Genomic DNA, 16384 nt, shown 5'->3' on the forward strand with positions numbered 1-16384 from the left:
TACGGACACGCCGACACCGGGGTTGAAAACATGGGGATGGTTCGAAGTTGTGAAAATGGCCGCCGGACCCGTTTTGGGCCAAGAATACGTGTGCTATAGGTCATGTGAGCCCGAATACGGACACGTCGACAACCGGGGTCGAAAACGTGGGTGATTGTCCGAAGCCGTGAAAATGGCCTCCGAACCCGTTTGGGGCCAAGAATACGTGTGCTATAGGTCACGTGAGCCCGAGTACGGACACGCTGACAACCGGGGTTGAAAACGTGGGGATGGTCCGAAGTTGTGAAAATAGCCGCCGGACCCATTTTGGGCCAAGAATACGTGTGCTATAAGTCACGTGAGCCCGAATACGGACACGCCGACAACCGAGGTCGAAAACGTGGGTGATCGTCCGAAGCCGTGAAAATGGCCTCCGGACCCGTTTTGGGCCAAGAATACGTGTGATATAGGTCACGTGAGCCCGAATACGGACACGCCGACAACCGGGGTCGAAAACGTGGGTGATCGTCCGAAGCCGTGAAAATGGCCTCCGAACCCGTTTTGGGCCAAGAATACGTGTGCTATAGGTCACGTGAGCCCGAATATGGACACGCGGACAACCGGGGTTGAAAACGTGGGGATGGTCCGAAGTTGTGAAAATGGCCGCCGGACCCATTTTGGGCCAAGAATACGTGTGCTATAGGTCACGTGAGCCCGAATACGGACACGCCGACAACCGGGGTTGAAAATGTGGGGATGGTCCGAAGTTGTGAAAATTGCCGCCGGACCCGTTTTTGGCCAAGAATACGTGTGCTATAGGTCACGTGAGCCCGAATACGGACACGCCGACAACCGGGGTTGAAAACGTGGGGATGGTCCAAAGTTGGGAAAATGGCCGCCGGACCCGTTTTGGGCCAAGAATACGTGTGCTATAGGTCATGTGAGCCCGAATACGGACACGTCGACAACCGGGGTCGAAAAAGTGGGTGATCGTCCGAAGTCGTGAAAATGGCCTCCGAACCCGTTTTGGGTCAAGATTACGTGTGCTATAGGTCACGTGAGCCCGAGTACGGACACGCCGACACCGGGGTTGAAAACATGGGGATGGTCCGAAGTTGTGAAAATGGCCGCCGGACCCATTTTGGGCCAAGAATACGTGTGCTATAAGTCACGTGAGCCCGAATACGGACACGCCGACAACCGAGGTCGAAAACGTGGGTGATCGTCCGAAGCCGTGAAAATGGCCTCCGGACCCGTTTTGGGCCAAGAATACGTGTGCTATAGGTCACGTGAGCCCGAATACGGACACGCCGACAACCGGGGTTGAAAACGTGGGGATGGTCCGAAGTTGTGAAAATGGCCGCCGGACCCGTTTTGGGCCAAGAATACGTGTGCTATAGGTCACGTGAGCCCGAATACGGACACGCCGACAACCGGGGTTGAAAAGGTGGGGATGGTCCGAAGTTGTGAAAATGGCCGCCGGACCCGCTTTGAGCCAAGAATACGTGTGCTATAGGTCACGTGAGCCCGAATACGGACACGCCGACAATCGGGGTCGAAATCGTGGGGATGGTCCAAAGTTGTGAAAATGGCCGCTAGACCCGTTTTGGCCCCAGAATACGTGTGATATAGGTCACGTGAGCCCGAATACGGACACGCCAACAACCGGGGTCGAAAATGTGGGGATGGTCCGAAGTTGTGAAAATGGCCGCCGGACCCGTTTTGGGCCAAGAATACGTGTGCTATAGGTCACGTGAGCCCGAATACGGACACGCCGACAAAAGGGGTTGAAAACGTGGGGATGGTCCGAAATTGTGAAAATGGCCGCCGGACCCGTTTTGGGCCAAGAATACGTGTGCTATAGGTCACGTGAGCCCGAATACGGACACGCCGACAACCGGGGTTGAAAACGTGGGGATGGTCCGAAGTTGTGAAAATGGCTGCCGGATCTGTTTTGGGCTAAGAATACGTGTGCTATAGGTCACGTGAGCTCGAATACGGACACGCCGACAGCCGGGGTCGAAAACGTGGGGATGGTCCGAAGTTGTGAAAATGGCCTGAAAACCATGGCATGTGAGTACCCGGTATCTTCAGAAAGCATAAACTAATGCACACATTCAAAAAGCAGAAAACACTCGCACATTCAGCGGGCACTACGATAAGCCAGCAGACATATTTGGGATTACAAAGCCGCACAAGGATCATACCAGCTAAACCACCTGCAAGTACGTACCAAGCGTCCGTTCATGGGCACACCTCGATGATCGAGCGGACGCCCAGAACCGGTGTTATTTTGTAGTCACTGAATCCTGCTTCGAAGAATATCTTCTTCCACTCTTGTTCACTTCGTTCCTTGCGATTGACGACCATCATATAGATGTCGAACAAGGCTTGCATTTCTTTGTACCTGGGGTCCGATGGTCCTGCTCCGATCACGATATCCATGATTATCACCTTCCCCCCTTTTCTCTTGGAGGAATAGCTTTTCTGCAATTCTTCAGTATCATGACACACTCCTCGTCCCCCAGTCATGCAAAACCCACTGCATAAAAACATTGAGAATTTGAGAGGGACAACAAAACTGATATTAACTTTTTAAACGTTGATCAAATGTTGAATCGGTCCTTTGGGTTAGGTATAATATATTTTGGTAAATTTATGTTAATTTTCATATGTTCTTGTCCTCATTAATTACTAAAATATAGAACGTTCCACATTGAGCGCACATTTATCTAAAAGCAAATTATTTCTTTTGAAAATAATAAACAGAGGTTAGCTTTAGAAATATGTGTAGTCAAACTACTTGCTTTTAAAATTTAATTGCTTTTGGAGATGAAAATGATGCTAGTTGTCTTGAAATGTAGTTTTTTTTCATGGATTGTGAATTTGTGATTTTCAACACTTTCTCAATATGTTACTGGAAATGTAGCAGTCAATCTATTACATTATCTATCAGTATGTTACTTACTAGTTGGTTTTTGTTCCTCCGTATCCTACAATGTCCATACCCAAAGGTTTGGATTCTCTCCAGAAGAAAATATGTGCACCCCTCAATGTTTCTTTTTTTTTTCAGGAACTTCCACTCAACTATTTAGATCCAAATAAAACATATAGTCTGCAGATGACATTTCATTTAACTTCAGCAGTGTGATATCTAAAAACTAAAACCATGACTTCCGTTCCCCCAGCCGCCGAGTTATATCGAAGCCACGTCGTCACTCTTGGTGAGAGGTCACAATGTGACATTCGTGCTTGGATCAAAAGAGTCCAACAACCTCAAGGTTGGTGTAACAAAACAGTGCAAACGTATCCAGAGCAGCATTAACAAGAGACTACAGCAGATGATGACGACCTACCTTGAAGAACATTGCATCTGCCGGTGGGATGCTCTCAAACATGTCACCACCTACATAGCGCACTTTAGTGCCACTGGGAGCCTTGGCGACGACGTGGTCGAAATCCAACACACTACACTTCACATCCGGGAACACCCTCGAGATGGCCTGCGCCGCCGCGCCGAGCCCCGCCGACGTCAACGAAGTATCCGATCCCTCGAAAGGCACCTGCGCACTCCTCGATGGCGATGTCCATGATGAAGTGGCTGTCCGAGACCATCCCGTCATTGATGAGCGCGTCGAAGGCCGCGTCACGGCTGGTTCGCTCCCACAAGGCCTCGCCGTGCGCCTTCTTGAAGATGCCCGGGTCCGGCAGCTCCTCGCGCTGCAGCCATTTGCCGAGATCGAAGAAGGGGGTGACCATGGTTGGGTGGAGGACCAGAGCGGTGACCGGAATGTTGGAGGTATGCCCTAGAGGCAATCATAGAGATGATGATATTCCATTTGTATCCATGATTTGTATGTTGTGTTCATTGAATATCCATTGAAGGCTACTTGAATTGATTTGCAATTATGTGAATTGTATGTGAAAACTCTTTACTTGTATGGTTATTCTAAAGTTGTCCCTAGTTGGAGTTCATGTGAGGACACACATGAATATTAGACTAGCACATGTATTAGTTGATGACTATGTTTCACAAGTCATGGACATGGAGATGTTGAACTAATAATGTGGACACATGTGGGGACATGTGCTAGGACTGACCCAACACGAGAAGTAGTTCTCTCTTTAAACAACATATACGCTTTGTCCTTAGACCTGAGATTGTCGCATGTATTCTAGATGTGGATCGACCTACTTAGGGGCTATCAAACGCTACGCCGTAACAGGGTAGTTATAAAGGTAGCTTTCGGGTTTGTCAAGAAGCATGCTATGAGACATGGTCAATCAAGATGGGATTTGCCCCTCTCTGATTGAGAGTGATATCTCTGGGCCCCTCGAGTGATCGGATCCGAAAATACATGGCCATGCTACGTACGGTTAAGAGTTAACCTACAAAGGGATTCCGGATCACAGGATCGAGAAAGAGCGGTCGGCTTGTAGTTAGACCAAATATCGTGAGGCAAAGGGAATAGCATGTATATTATGTTGTGATGGTTCGTCTGATATGATCTTCGTGTGCGTATAGGAGTTGGCACGTCTTGCTAGAGGCCGCTACCGACTATTGGGCCGAGTAGGAGTACTCGGGCCATGTCTATATGTATCCGAACCCATAGGGTCACACACTTAAGGGGCTGGAAGCCCAATTCGGATCTGATCCGAGTTGGATTAGGTTTAGAAGTGCTAATGGGCCTCGGATCCAGAGGCCCGTCAGGAACCTCTATAAATAGAGGGGTGGGGGCGCCCTAGGGTTTACACCTTTTGGCGAAACACACTTGCCGCGCCTCCCACGCCCTCGCCTGTTGCAACTCGCGGATCTAGCAGTCCGGCTTGCGACGCTTCCTCCCTGCACGTGTGGATACCTTGGAGGTGTTGCGCCAGCAGCACTTGGACGAGCTGCCGACGAGCCACGACGAGCCGACGACGAGCCGACGACGAGCCGCGGTACCGGAGGCGATCTTGCTGCACGTGGATGAGCTGCTGAGGAGCTGCTGGACGTGATCGACTACGTACGACTACGTTGATCGACTACGTACGACTACGTGATCGTCTTCACTGCATCGACGCATATCTACATCTTCCGCACCAGTAGTGCGTCAAGTGGTAATCCCGTGATCCTTATACGGCAGCTCTTCCTGGTTTTACGCGGTAGAAATTTTGATTTGCACTAGTGTAGCCTACCTCGTAACCCAACATTGGTATCAAGAGCCGTAGCTGCTTAGTTTTGGATTCGGGATGTGAGCATGTGGAGATATGCGAGTTTTCTGTTTGATCTATGTCCTGATTTCGTGCCCTTGCTACAATGGTAGTGTAACGACATACTCCTACCGGTCGGTTTCCGCCATCGGAGTTAAGTGATACACGTAAATCCAGTTGCAGTGAGCGAAGATCAATATGATTGGTCGAATCGAAATCCAGGGTCATACGCCAGGAGCATTAGATGTGCAATAGTAGATGGGATCTACTGCCGGGGTCGGGATTTTGCCGTATGCGTATGCTTCGGTAAATCAACCGTAACTTTTCGGTACGATCTCGGATCGGGGCGATTTTTATATGAAAATTGATCTACAGAAAAAGTTACACATGAAATTCAACCGCTTTGCCGTTTTCGGCGAAATTAGATTTCCCAAATTCAGCTTGGAAGATGGAGTTTCGGGCCTCCGAAGTTTGGAACGTTAGGACGCCTAACTCTGTTTTGCAGGATGTATGTATGTATCTTGTGATCAGTATGGCCCCCTTGTGTATGTGATGCATGTGTGTAACTCATTCGTGACATGCGTGTCGCGCGTACGGCAACACGGCAGGAGCCATATGTGTTGTCACTTTATTGTATTTAATGGTCTGCGTACCAATCTGTGATGATCCAAGCAACTATGTAATCTTCATTACTAGCTTCTTTACTAGCTATTAGGCGTAATAGCATGCTCTAGTTCTTGGAGGACTCATCACCAGGAGGATGGCGCACATGGAACATGGAGATGGAGATCACCATGGTGAACATGTTCTATGGAGATGGAGATCACCATATGAAAACGGGCCATACTCTGTCACAACTGTGTGAATGCTATTCTGTTTATGTTTTACTTTCTGCATGCTGTGATGTTAGAAGTAGAACGATCCCTCACAAAGTTTAAGTTAGTGTGCCCTCCCAACTAAAACTTGCACCGTCCCATGTCTTGTACAATTAGTGGTGGGTCTATGAAATTAGGGTGCCACTAGTTTTCCTTGACTAGACGGGTTTGTGTCGGACACTTACACGCATAAGGGTTGGTTTGCTTAACAAGGTTATCTTAACGGTTAAGGACCTTGGGGCATAAAGGTTGGGCGCCGAGACATAGAGATGTCACCCAACAATAGGAGTCATATGTGATATGATTAGCAAAAGTTGCTTACCGATCTACCTCGTTTGCTAGCGGTGATGCTAAAGCTCACTAGTGGACTTGTTAGTTGTGGATCCTGAATCACTAAGTTTCAATAGAGGGATATTGATTTTAGTGGGAGTAGATTCTGTTTAATGTAATTTGCTCTATCATGGATACGTTTGTCTTAGTGTATTTTGCATTACTTTTGTTGTAGATTAAATGGCACCTAGCAACACCACCGCATCGTTTGCTTTGCGTTCGGTCCTTGAGAAGGACAAGTTGAATGGAACAAACTACTCGGATTGGATCCGTAACCTGAGAATTGTTCTCAGGGCTGAGAAAAAGGAAGATGTTCTAGACACCCCACTACCACCAGTACCTGCTGATGATGCATCTGCTGCCGTTAAGGCTGCTTACAAGAAGGCATTTGATGCTAATCTTGAGGTAAGCTGCCTTATGCTTGCTTTCATGGAACCCGAGCTGCAGATGCAGTTAAAAACAAATCATGAGGCACACGATATGATCGTGGCGCTCAAGGACATGTTCCAGACACAGGCTAGGATCGAAAGGTTCAATGTGTCCAAAGCCTTTCTGGAGTGCAAGTTAGCAGAAGGCGCAGCAGTAGGACCACATGTAATCAAGATGGTTGGTTACACTCAGCGATTGGAGAAGCTGGGCTTCCCAATGGGTAAAGAGTTGGCCACTGACTTCATTCTTTCATCTCTTCCGCCTAGCTATGGGAACTTCATCTCGAACTACCATATGCATGGGACGGAGAAGGGTCTGAATGAACTGTGTGGTATGCTCAAGACAGCAGAGGTAGACATTAAGAAAAGCGCTAGTACCAGCCATGTGATGGCTGTACAGAACAAGCCTACCTTTAAGAAGAAGGGCAATTCTTGGAAGAAGAAGGGCAAGCTGGAGTGTCCAAGCCAAACCCAGCGCCCAAGGCTAAAGCTGGACCTGCTCCAGATAAAGAGTGCTTTTACTGTCATGAACTTGGTCACTAGAAGAGAAACTGCAAGCAGTACCTAGCTTCGTTGAAGAACGGCGGAAGTAAGAGTACTTCTACCTCAGGTATGCTTGTTGTTAATGTTATAGACAACATATTTCTCGCTGATACAATTATTAATTCTTGGGTATTTGATACCGGATCGGTTGCTCATATTTGCAATTCGATGCAGGGAATGATAAGAAGTAGAAGCGTGGAAAGAGGAGAAGTTGATTTCCGCGTGGGCAATAATGCAAGAGTTGCTGCTTTGACCGTCGGGACGATGCAACTCCACCTCCCGTCAGGATTTATTATGGAGTTGAATAATTGTTATTTTGTTCCTAGTTTAAGTCAAAACATTTTATCTCCTTCATGCTTGATGAAGGATGGTTATTCATTTGCGAGTGAAAACAATGGTTGTGTGATCTCTAAGAATAATATGTTTATGGCTTTTGCACCCATTGTGAATGGATTATTTGTTTTAAATCTTGATGGTTCACCTGTCTGTAATGTAAGTGCTAAAAGGCCTCGGCCTAATGATTTGAGTCCTACCTACTTGTGGCATTGTCGTTTGGGTCATATAAGTGAAAAGCGCATGAAGAAGCTCCATTCTGATGGACTTCTAACTTCGTTTGATTTTGAATCATACGAGACATGTGAGGCTTGCTTGCTAGGCAAGATGACCAAGACGCCTTTCACAGGATTTCCTGAGAGAGCAGTAGACTTGTTGGAACTCGTACATAGTGATGTATGCGGACCAATGAGCACGACGGCTAGAGGAGGATTCCAATACTTCATAACTTTCACTGATGATTTTACTAGATATGGCTATGTCTACTTGATGAGGCACAAGTCTGAAACCTTTGAAAAGTTCAAGGAATTTCAGAATGAAGTTGAAAATCAGCGTGGCAAGAAAATTAAGGCCTTACGATCTGATTGTGGAGGTGAGTATTTGAGCCACGAGTTTAGCAATTATCTAAAGAGTTGCGGAATTGTTCCACAACTTACGCCGCCTGGAACACCTCAGAGAAACGGTGTGTCCGAGCGACGTAATCGAACTTTGTTAGACATGGTTCGATCAATGATGAGCCAGTCGGACCTACCATTGTCATTTTGGGGATACGCTCTAGAAACAGCAGCTTTCACACTTAATAGGGTACCATCTAAATCCGTAGTTAAGACACCATATGAGATATGGACTGGAAAGGTTCCTAGTTTGTCTTTTCTAAAGATTTGGGGATGTGAAGTGTTTGTCAAGCGACTTCAGTCGGACAAGATCACACCCAAGTCGGATAAGTGCATTTTCGTGGGATATCCAAAGGAAACTTTGGGATATTTTTTCTACAACCGATCAGAAGGCAAAGTGTTTGTCGCTCGGAACGGGGTTTTCCTAGAGAAAGAGTTTCTCAAAGGAGAAAAGAGTGGAAAGATAGTTCATCTTGAAGAAGTTCAAGATGAGCCGATCGGGCAAGAATATATGAGTGATGCTAACGTAGCAGAACAAGTTGAGATACCCATGGCAAGAGAAGCACCGCCACAACCACGAAGGTCGGCAAGGCTCCGCGAAATGCGGGAAATATTATTGTTGGACAATGATGAGCTTGCGACATATGTAGAAGCAATGATGGACCCAGACTCCGAAAAATGGCAGAGTGCCATGCAATCCGAAATAGAGTCCATGGGAGACAATCAAGTTTGGAACTTGGTTGACCCGCCTGATGGTGTTAAAGCCATAGAGTGCAAGTGGATCTATAAGAAGAAAAAGGACATGGATGGAAATGTTCACATCTATAAAGCACGACTTGTCGCAAAAGGTTTTCGACAAGTTCAAGGAGTTGACTACGACGAGACCTTCTCGCCCGTAGTGATGCTTAAGTCCATTCGGATTATTCTAGCTATAGCTGCATATTTCGATTATGAGATATGGCAGATGGATGTCAAGACAGCTTTCCTGAATGGAAACCTAGCTGAGGACGTGTATATGATACAGCCCGAGGGTTTTGTTGATCCGAAAAATGCTGGAAAGGTATGCAAGCTTCAGAGATCCATTTATGGATTGAAGCAAGCATATAGGAGTTGGAACATTCGTTTTGATGAAGTGGTCAAAGGGTTTGACTTCACCAAGAACGAAGAAGAGTCTTGTGTTTACAAGAAGGTTAGTGGGAGCTCTGTAGTATTTCTAATCTTATATGTGGATGACATATTACTGATTGGAAATAACATTCCTATGCTTGAGTCTGTAAAGACTTCACTGAAAAATAGTTTTTCGATGAAGGACTTAGGGGAAGCGGCATATATTCTGGGCATTAAGATCTATAGAGATAGATCGAGAAGGCTTATAGGTTTAAGCCAAGATACTTACATTGACAAAGTGTTGAAGCGGTTCAGCATGGAAGAGGCAAAGAAAGGGTTCTTGCCTATGTCACATGGCATACATCTCAGCAAGACTCAGTGTCCTTCGACTGCTGATGAGCGGGATCGCATGAGTAGAGTGCCATATGCCTCGGCTATTGGATCTATCATGTATGCAATGATAAGTACTCACCCAGATGTTTCATATGCGCTAAGTATGACAAGCAGACACCAATCTGATCCAGGTGAGAGTCACTGGACAGCGGTGAAAAACATTCTTAAGTACTTGAGAAGGACTAAAGATATGTTCCTCGTCTATGGAGGTGAGGAGGAGCTCGTTGTAACAGGTTACACTGATGCTAGTTTCCAAACCGACAGAGATGATTCAATGTCACAATCAGGATTTGTGTTCACACTGAATGGTGGTGCTGTTAGTTGGAAGAGTTCCAAGCAGGAGACGGTGGCTGATTCTACGACAGAAGCCGAGTACATCGCGGCTTCGGAAGCCGCGAAGGAAGGTGTTTGGATAAGGAATTTCCTCATTGAGCTTGGTGTGTTCCCGAATGCGTCCAGCCCATTGAATCTCTACTGTGATAATAATGGGGCAATTGCGCAAGCAAAGGAGCCAAGGAACCACCAGAAGAACAAACACGTAATGCGGCGATTTCATCTCATTTGAGACTTCGTTAACCGGGGTGAGATCAAGATATGCAAAATACACACGGATCTGAACATTTCTGATCCGTTGACAAAACCACTCCCGCAGGCTAAGCATGATGCGCATGTAAGAGCTATGGGTATTAGGTACCTTCTAGATTGACTCTAGTGCAAGTGGGAGACTGTTGGAGGTATGCCCTAGAGGCAATCATAGAGATGATGATATTCCATTTGTATCCATGATTTGTATGTTGTGTTCATTGAATATCCATTGAAGGCTACTTGAATTGATTTGCAATTATGTGAATTGTATGTGAAACTCTTTACTTGTATGGTTATTCTAAAGTTGTCCCTAGTCGGAGTTCATGTGAGGACACACATGAATATTAGACTAGCACATGTATTAGTTGATGACTATGTTTCACAAGTCATGGACATGGAGATGTTGAACTAATAATGTGGACACATGTGGGGACATGTGCTAGGACTGACCCAACACAAGAAATAGTTCTCTCTTTAAACAACATATACGCTTTGTCCTTAGACCTGAGATTGTCGCATGTATTCTAGATGTGGATCGACCTACTTAGGGGCTATCAAACGCTACGCCGTAACAGGGTAGTTATAAAGGTAGCTTTCGGGTTTGTCAAGAAGCATGCTATGAGACAAGGTCAATCAAGATGGGATTTGCCCCTCTCTGATTGAGAGTGATATCTCTGGGCCCCTCGAGTGATCGGATCCGAAAATGCATGGCCATGCTACGTACGGTTAAGAGTTAACCTACAAAGGGATTCCGGATCACAGGATCGAGAAAGAGCGGTCGACTTGTAGCTAGACCAAATATCGTGAGGCAAAGGGAATAGCATGTATATTATGTTGTGATGGTTCGTCTGATATGATCTTCGTGTGCGTATAGGAGTTGGCACGTCTTGCTAGAGGCCGCTACCGACTATTGGGCCGAGTAGGAGTACTCGAGCCATGTCTATACGTATCCGAACCCATAGGGTCACTGTAACACCCAAAATTTTGAATAATTCAAACTCATTAAAATTTGCTCAAATTAAGGTGTTATTTAAATTTTAGGCATTTAATTTCATTTTCCTTAATTCAATTAAATCATCATAGGAATTATTTGTGCATTCATGCTGGAGCATAATTTTTGGTTGCTTGAGTTGGAATCAAAGTTTGAATTTTGAATTTCCAAATTTGAATTCAAATTCCAAAACCCTTTTCTTTTTCTCTTTCTTTTTCTTTCTCCTTCTTCTTCTCCTGGGCCGAAACTTCCTTCCCTCCTCTTTCTTTTTCTTCCTTCGGCCCAGCCGCACCATCACTACCGGCCCGCAACAGCTCCGCCGGCCTCCTCCTCCTTTTCTCCGCGGCCCAGCTCCACCTCCGCTCGGCCTGCCTCGCCAGCGCCGCTCGCCGCTTCTTCTGCCGCGGCCCACGCGCGCGCGCCGGCCCGCGTAGCCGCCCCGGCCGCCGCTCGCCCGCGCCTCGCGGCCCACCAACGCCGCGCCGGCCCACGAAGACGCGCCGGCCCGCCACCCGCCTTCTCCTTCCTCCGGCCGGATTCCCGCAACCGCCGCGCCGCCGTCTCCGCCCGGGACTCCCTCATCCGCTCCGAGTCCTTCGGGGGATTCAAACCCGGGGCTCTATCTCTAAGCCCCTATAAAAGCCGCCGCCTCCTCCCGGTCTCCTCCGCCCAAACGCCAGCGCCGCAGCACCCGAAACCCTAGCCGCCCGAGCTCCTAGCGCCGCCGCCTCTTCCTCGCCGTCGCCCGCCGCCTCCGGTGAGCTCCCGACGACGAGAACCCCCAAAACGGGATCGCCGCACCCTCCTCTTTCTTCTGGTGCAACCCGCGCTTCAAATGGTGCCCCGGAGCGCCGTTTCGGCCAACTCCGGCGACCCGCCGCCGCTCGCCGCCGCCGCCGCTCTGTTTCCCCGCCGCCGTCGCGAGTCGTGGATGACCGTGGCCGTCCGATCTCGATCCGACGGTCGGACGCGAGTCAATCAAGATCGCGTACCGGTCAACCGAGCCGCGCCGCGCCGCTTTTGCACTTGAGCCCCTGTCTTTTCCGCAAATCAACCCGCGGTCCAGATCGCGTTGAAAATATTTACAGATCTGCCCTCGCCTTTTTCGGTTTAACCCTTGAGCTTTCCAGAAATCAACCCACCGTCCAGGTTTGTTGTTTTTACGCGTCAAACCCTCGGTTTATACGCATAATTACGTATAAGCCCTCGGTTTTCGCGGATAGGCCCTAAAAGTTTTGTTTTTCTTACAGAAAGGTCCCTGGATCTTGTTTTAATCATATCTTTTGCATCTTAACTCCGTTTTTCGCGTTCTTTATATCCACGTGTTCGTTTTAAAGCGTAGATCATCTTTTCAAGCTTGTTTTCTCTGTTTAACTATGTTTGGTGTACTGTTTTCTTACTTTTTGCCCATGTTTGCTTGCATGTGCTCGTGTGACGCGTGTAGACGCCCCGCAGTTCGAGGGGGTTGCCGATCAAGCCTTCGAAGAGTACGAACAGCAGGAGCAAGGCCAAGAAGGCAAGTCGTGTCCTTGATCACTACCTTGTTGTCCTATACACCTTTACTTTCTCGTACTTAACATTTATGCTATGCATGTTAAGATTAAATTGATGGGTCCCAATTAAGGTTCGCCTAGATTGATTTACCTTTGCCTTGACCAACCGGTTTACTTTATGTTGGGTAGCTCATGCTTAGTGCTTACATGGTATATGGGGGTTTAACTAAACACAATGCTTAATCTTGCTTTACTTCTGTTATACCTTTCATTAAGACAAGATCATTATTTGTTAATCGGAACATGGAGAACCACCCAGGAAAACAGTGCTACCACAAGACTAAATGGCTCTGGTCTTGGCTGATTAATTAGAAACTCTAGCTTGGGGTTACCTTACCGGAAGGGCAAGAGGGGAGGCGTTGATGGGATATAGCACTCGCTCTCTTGGGAAGTGGGCTTGGCTAAGACACTATGCCCTCTAGGGGACTGCTATGTTTCGCTTCGACCTGAAACCTTAGCGGGTTACCACATTGCTAGCGAATCTTTGTAAAGGCCTCGTAGCGTCCCTATGCAATCACACCTCGGAAGTGTGGTATGGTGCCTAGCTAGCATCGCATGGTTGGGTCCAAAGTTCTTTTGAACTTTTACACGACTTGTGGGTAAAGATGTGCCACCTCTGCAGAGTGTTAAACTGATCGATCAGCCGTGCTCACGGTTAAGAGCGGCCTGGACCCTCACATGATAATATTATCGGAAGATGGACTTAACTTGTTATCATTTCATGCATTTGTTGCTTACTTTATGATCATGTTTAATTTCGGGTGGTATAAACTTATACTTAGTTAATTGCTAATAAAACTTGACCAACTTAATTAAAAGCGACTGCTATTTATGCCTTAGCCATACCTTGAATTAGCCTTACACTACACTATTTCCCCACGACTTGTTGAGTACCAACCATAAGTGTACTCACCCTTGCAAAACCGCTGTTCAGACCAAGCTATTTGGGAAGAGGAGTACTTCCCCGACTTCGAGGAGTTCTAGGCGTACGTTTCTCCAGTCAGCTGCCTGTGGAGTCGTCATCGTCTTTGGAGTTCCGCTGCGTAATAATTAGACTTTGTGGTTTATGTGAGACTTTCGGTCATGTAATAATGGTTAATACTCTCTTTACTCGATTTAGCACTGTCTTTGCTATTCACTATTGTCGTACATGTGTGTAACTTGATCCTGGCGCACATGTATTTAATGCACTCGATTTTGTCCTTAAAATCGGGTGTGACAGTCACACACTTAAGGGGCTGGAAGCCCAATTCAGATCTGATCCGAGTTGGATTAGGTTTAGAAGTGCTAATGGGCCTCGGATCCAGAGGCCCGTCAGGAACCTCTATAAATAGAGGGGTGGGGGCGCCCTAGGGTTTACACCTTTTGGCGAAACACACCTGCCGCGCCTCCCACGCCCTCGCCTGTTGCAACTCGCGGATCTAGCAGTCCGGCTTGCGACGCTTCCTCCCTGCACGTGTGGATACCTTGGAGGTGTTGCGCCTGCAGCACTTGGACGAGCCGCCGACGAGCCACGACGAGCCGACGACGAGCCGACGACAAGCCGCGGTACCGGAGGCGATCTTGCTGCACGTGGACGAGCTGCTGAGGAGCTGCTGGACGTGATCGACTACGTATGACTACGTTGATCGACTACGTACGACTACGTGATCGTCTTCACTGCATCGACGCATATCTACATCTTCCGCACCAGTAGTGCGTCGAGTGGTAATCCCGTGATCCTTATACGGCAGTTCTTCCTGGTTTTACGCGGTAGAAATTTTGATTTGCGCTAGTGTAGCCTACCTCGTAACCCAACACGGAACAAGGTTCCGCGAGCCGACGAGGAGCCGGGACATTGGCGTGAGCGTGTACATTGGCTCGTCGTCGTCGCCGCTACCGGTTGGCGGGTGCGGCTGGACGCTGAGGACGCCGGTGGCGGCGAGCACGCGCATGAGGCGGCGGAGGTGGGGGGTTTTGGACGGGTAGGGCGTGACCCTGGCGGCTATCTGCGGGAGGGTGGCGCCGCCGCCGTGGTGGTGGATGGCGTCGGCGATGCGAAGGTCCAGGGCGGACTTGAGCGCCATGGACAGGCGAAGGTGCTGTGCCATAGCTCGAGCTGCGCATCGAGCAAGGCCTGGTTGGTGCTACCGTCGAGTCCCATGGTGCAATGCGCTCTAGGTTTGTTTTAATTAGCGCCTTGTTAGAGGTACATCTTAGGTGGACTAAGGCTATAAACTCCCTGTGTGTAAAAGAGGCCCAAAAATAGGGCTAAGGGCCTGATTGTAAGGATTAGGGACTCGTTTGTGGCGACCAAGAATCTCGTTGTAACAGTTTAGGGATCCCGTTGTAATATTAAGCTCCACCAATGGAATAAATGTAAACAGCCTCTTCCTCCTCCACCCTATAAAAGGAACCCAAGGGGTGCGAGGAAGGACTTTTGGCCATTTGCTTATTCAGTAGCTTGTGTCACCCAGTTCTCCCTCACCCAGTCTGAAGCTAAGGAAGGTTGCTGTTCGTTCCGTGTTGTGATTCAGCTTCTCACGAGGTTAGATCCTAACATTTGGCGCCCACCGTGTTTCAGCATGAAATAAAATTCACGATCACCATGAGAGACCATGAGAGATAAAGAGGTTATAAGCAATCGAAGTGAAGTTCGCAGCTCAGTTTGTGTTCTGCCCGAAGCTGCCCCGATCTCCCAAAGTGCACGAAGCTACAAACCCTCCCGAAGCTACTAGGTGCCTTTACTGACCGAAGCTATTTGTTACCCCAACATGCAACCGAAGCTGTTCATTACCTCAACATGCAACCGCATGGCAATATGGCATGGAAGCACCCAAACCTATTATAAGGATCAGCGGCAAACGAAGCTATTTATTATCCTGCATGCAACACGAAGTCACCGTAACCTCGCGGCCCACGACAACCTCAGCGGCAAGCCTGCCCGAGGTCAAGAGCTGGTACCCGTCAATCACACTCCCGAGGCCACAAGCATCACCGGCCTCATGCAATTACACGGCACCGCACAGGCCCTACCTTCGCATGCAACAGCAGGCGACATGTGCATGCAGCGGGCATACAACACCGTACTACAACTCACATGCATGTGCATCCCCGAAGCCAACTGCTCACCAAAACTGCCGGGCTGCTCCCCCTCGCAGCAGCAGCTACCGAAGCCAAAGGAGAAAAATATATAGAGCGAAGAACAGTTTTTTCGCTCATAAATTATTTGATCACGTCACCTTCGTTCATTTCCATCTTGTATTACAAGCAAAAAAAATCACTTGCTTTGGCAAGAGGAAATAAAGCTATAATGACCGTCGCTAATTTCTGGATAATGAGAACCAACAAATCCAATCGAAGCTCACCAATGATATAACAACATACAACTGCATGTCACGGACACGGTGAGAGCAAGTATAGCAGCAAACTTTCGCAGCCTGTGTCTGGAGCAACAACGAAGCTAACAACAACGAAGGTG

General features: G+C 48.0%; 1 pseudogene; it reads right to left on the minus strand.

Annotated features, from left to right (window-relative positions):
* Nucleotides 1–2223: 2223 nt before the first annotated feature.
* On the minus strand, nt 2224–15067 carry LOC101769225 (annotated as a pseudogene).
* Nucleotides 15068–16384: the final 1317 nt, after the last annotated feature.

The sequence above is a fragment of the Setaria italica genome, unplaced genomic scaffold (genome assembly GCF_000263155.2).
Source record: "Setaria italica strain Yugu1 unplaced genomic scaffold, Setaria_italica_v2.0 scaffold_22, whole genome shotgun sequence".
Taxonomy (NCBI): Eukaryota; Viridiplantae; Streptophyta; class Magnoliopsida; order Poales; family Poaceae; genus Setaria; species Setaria italica.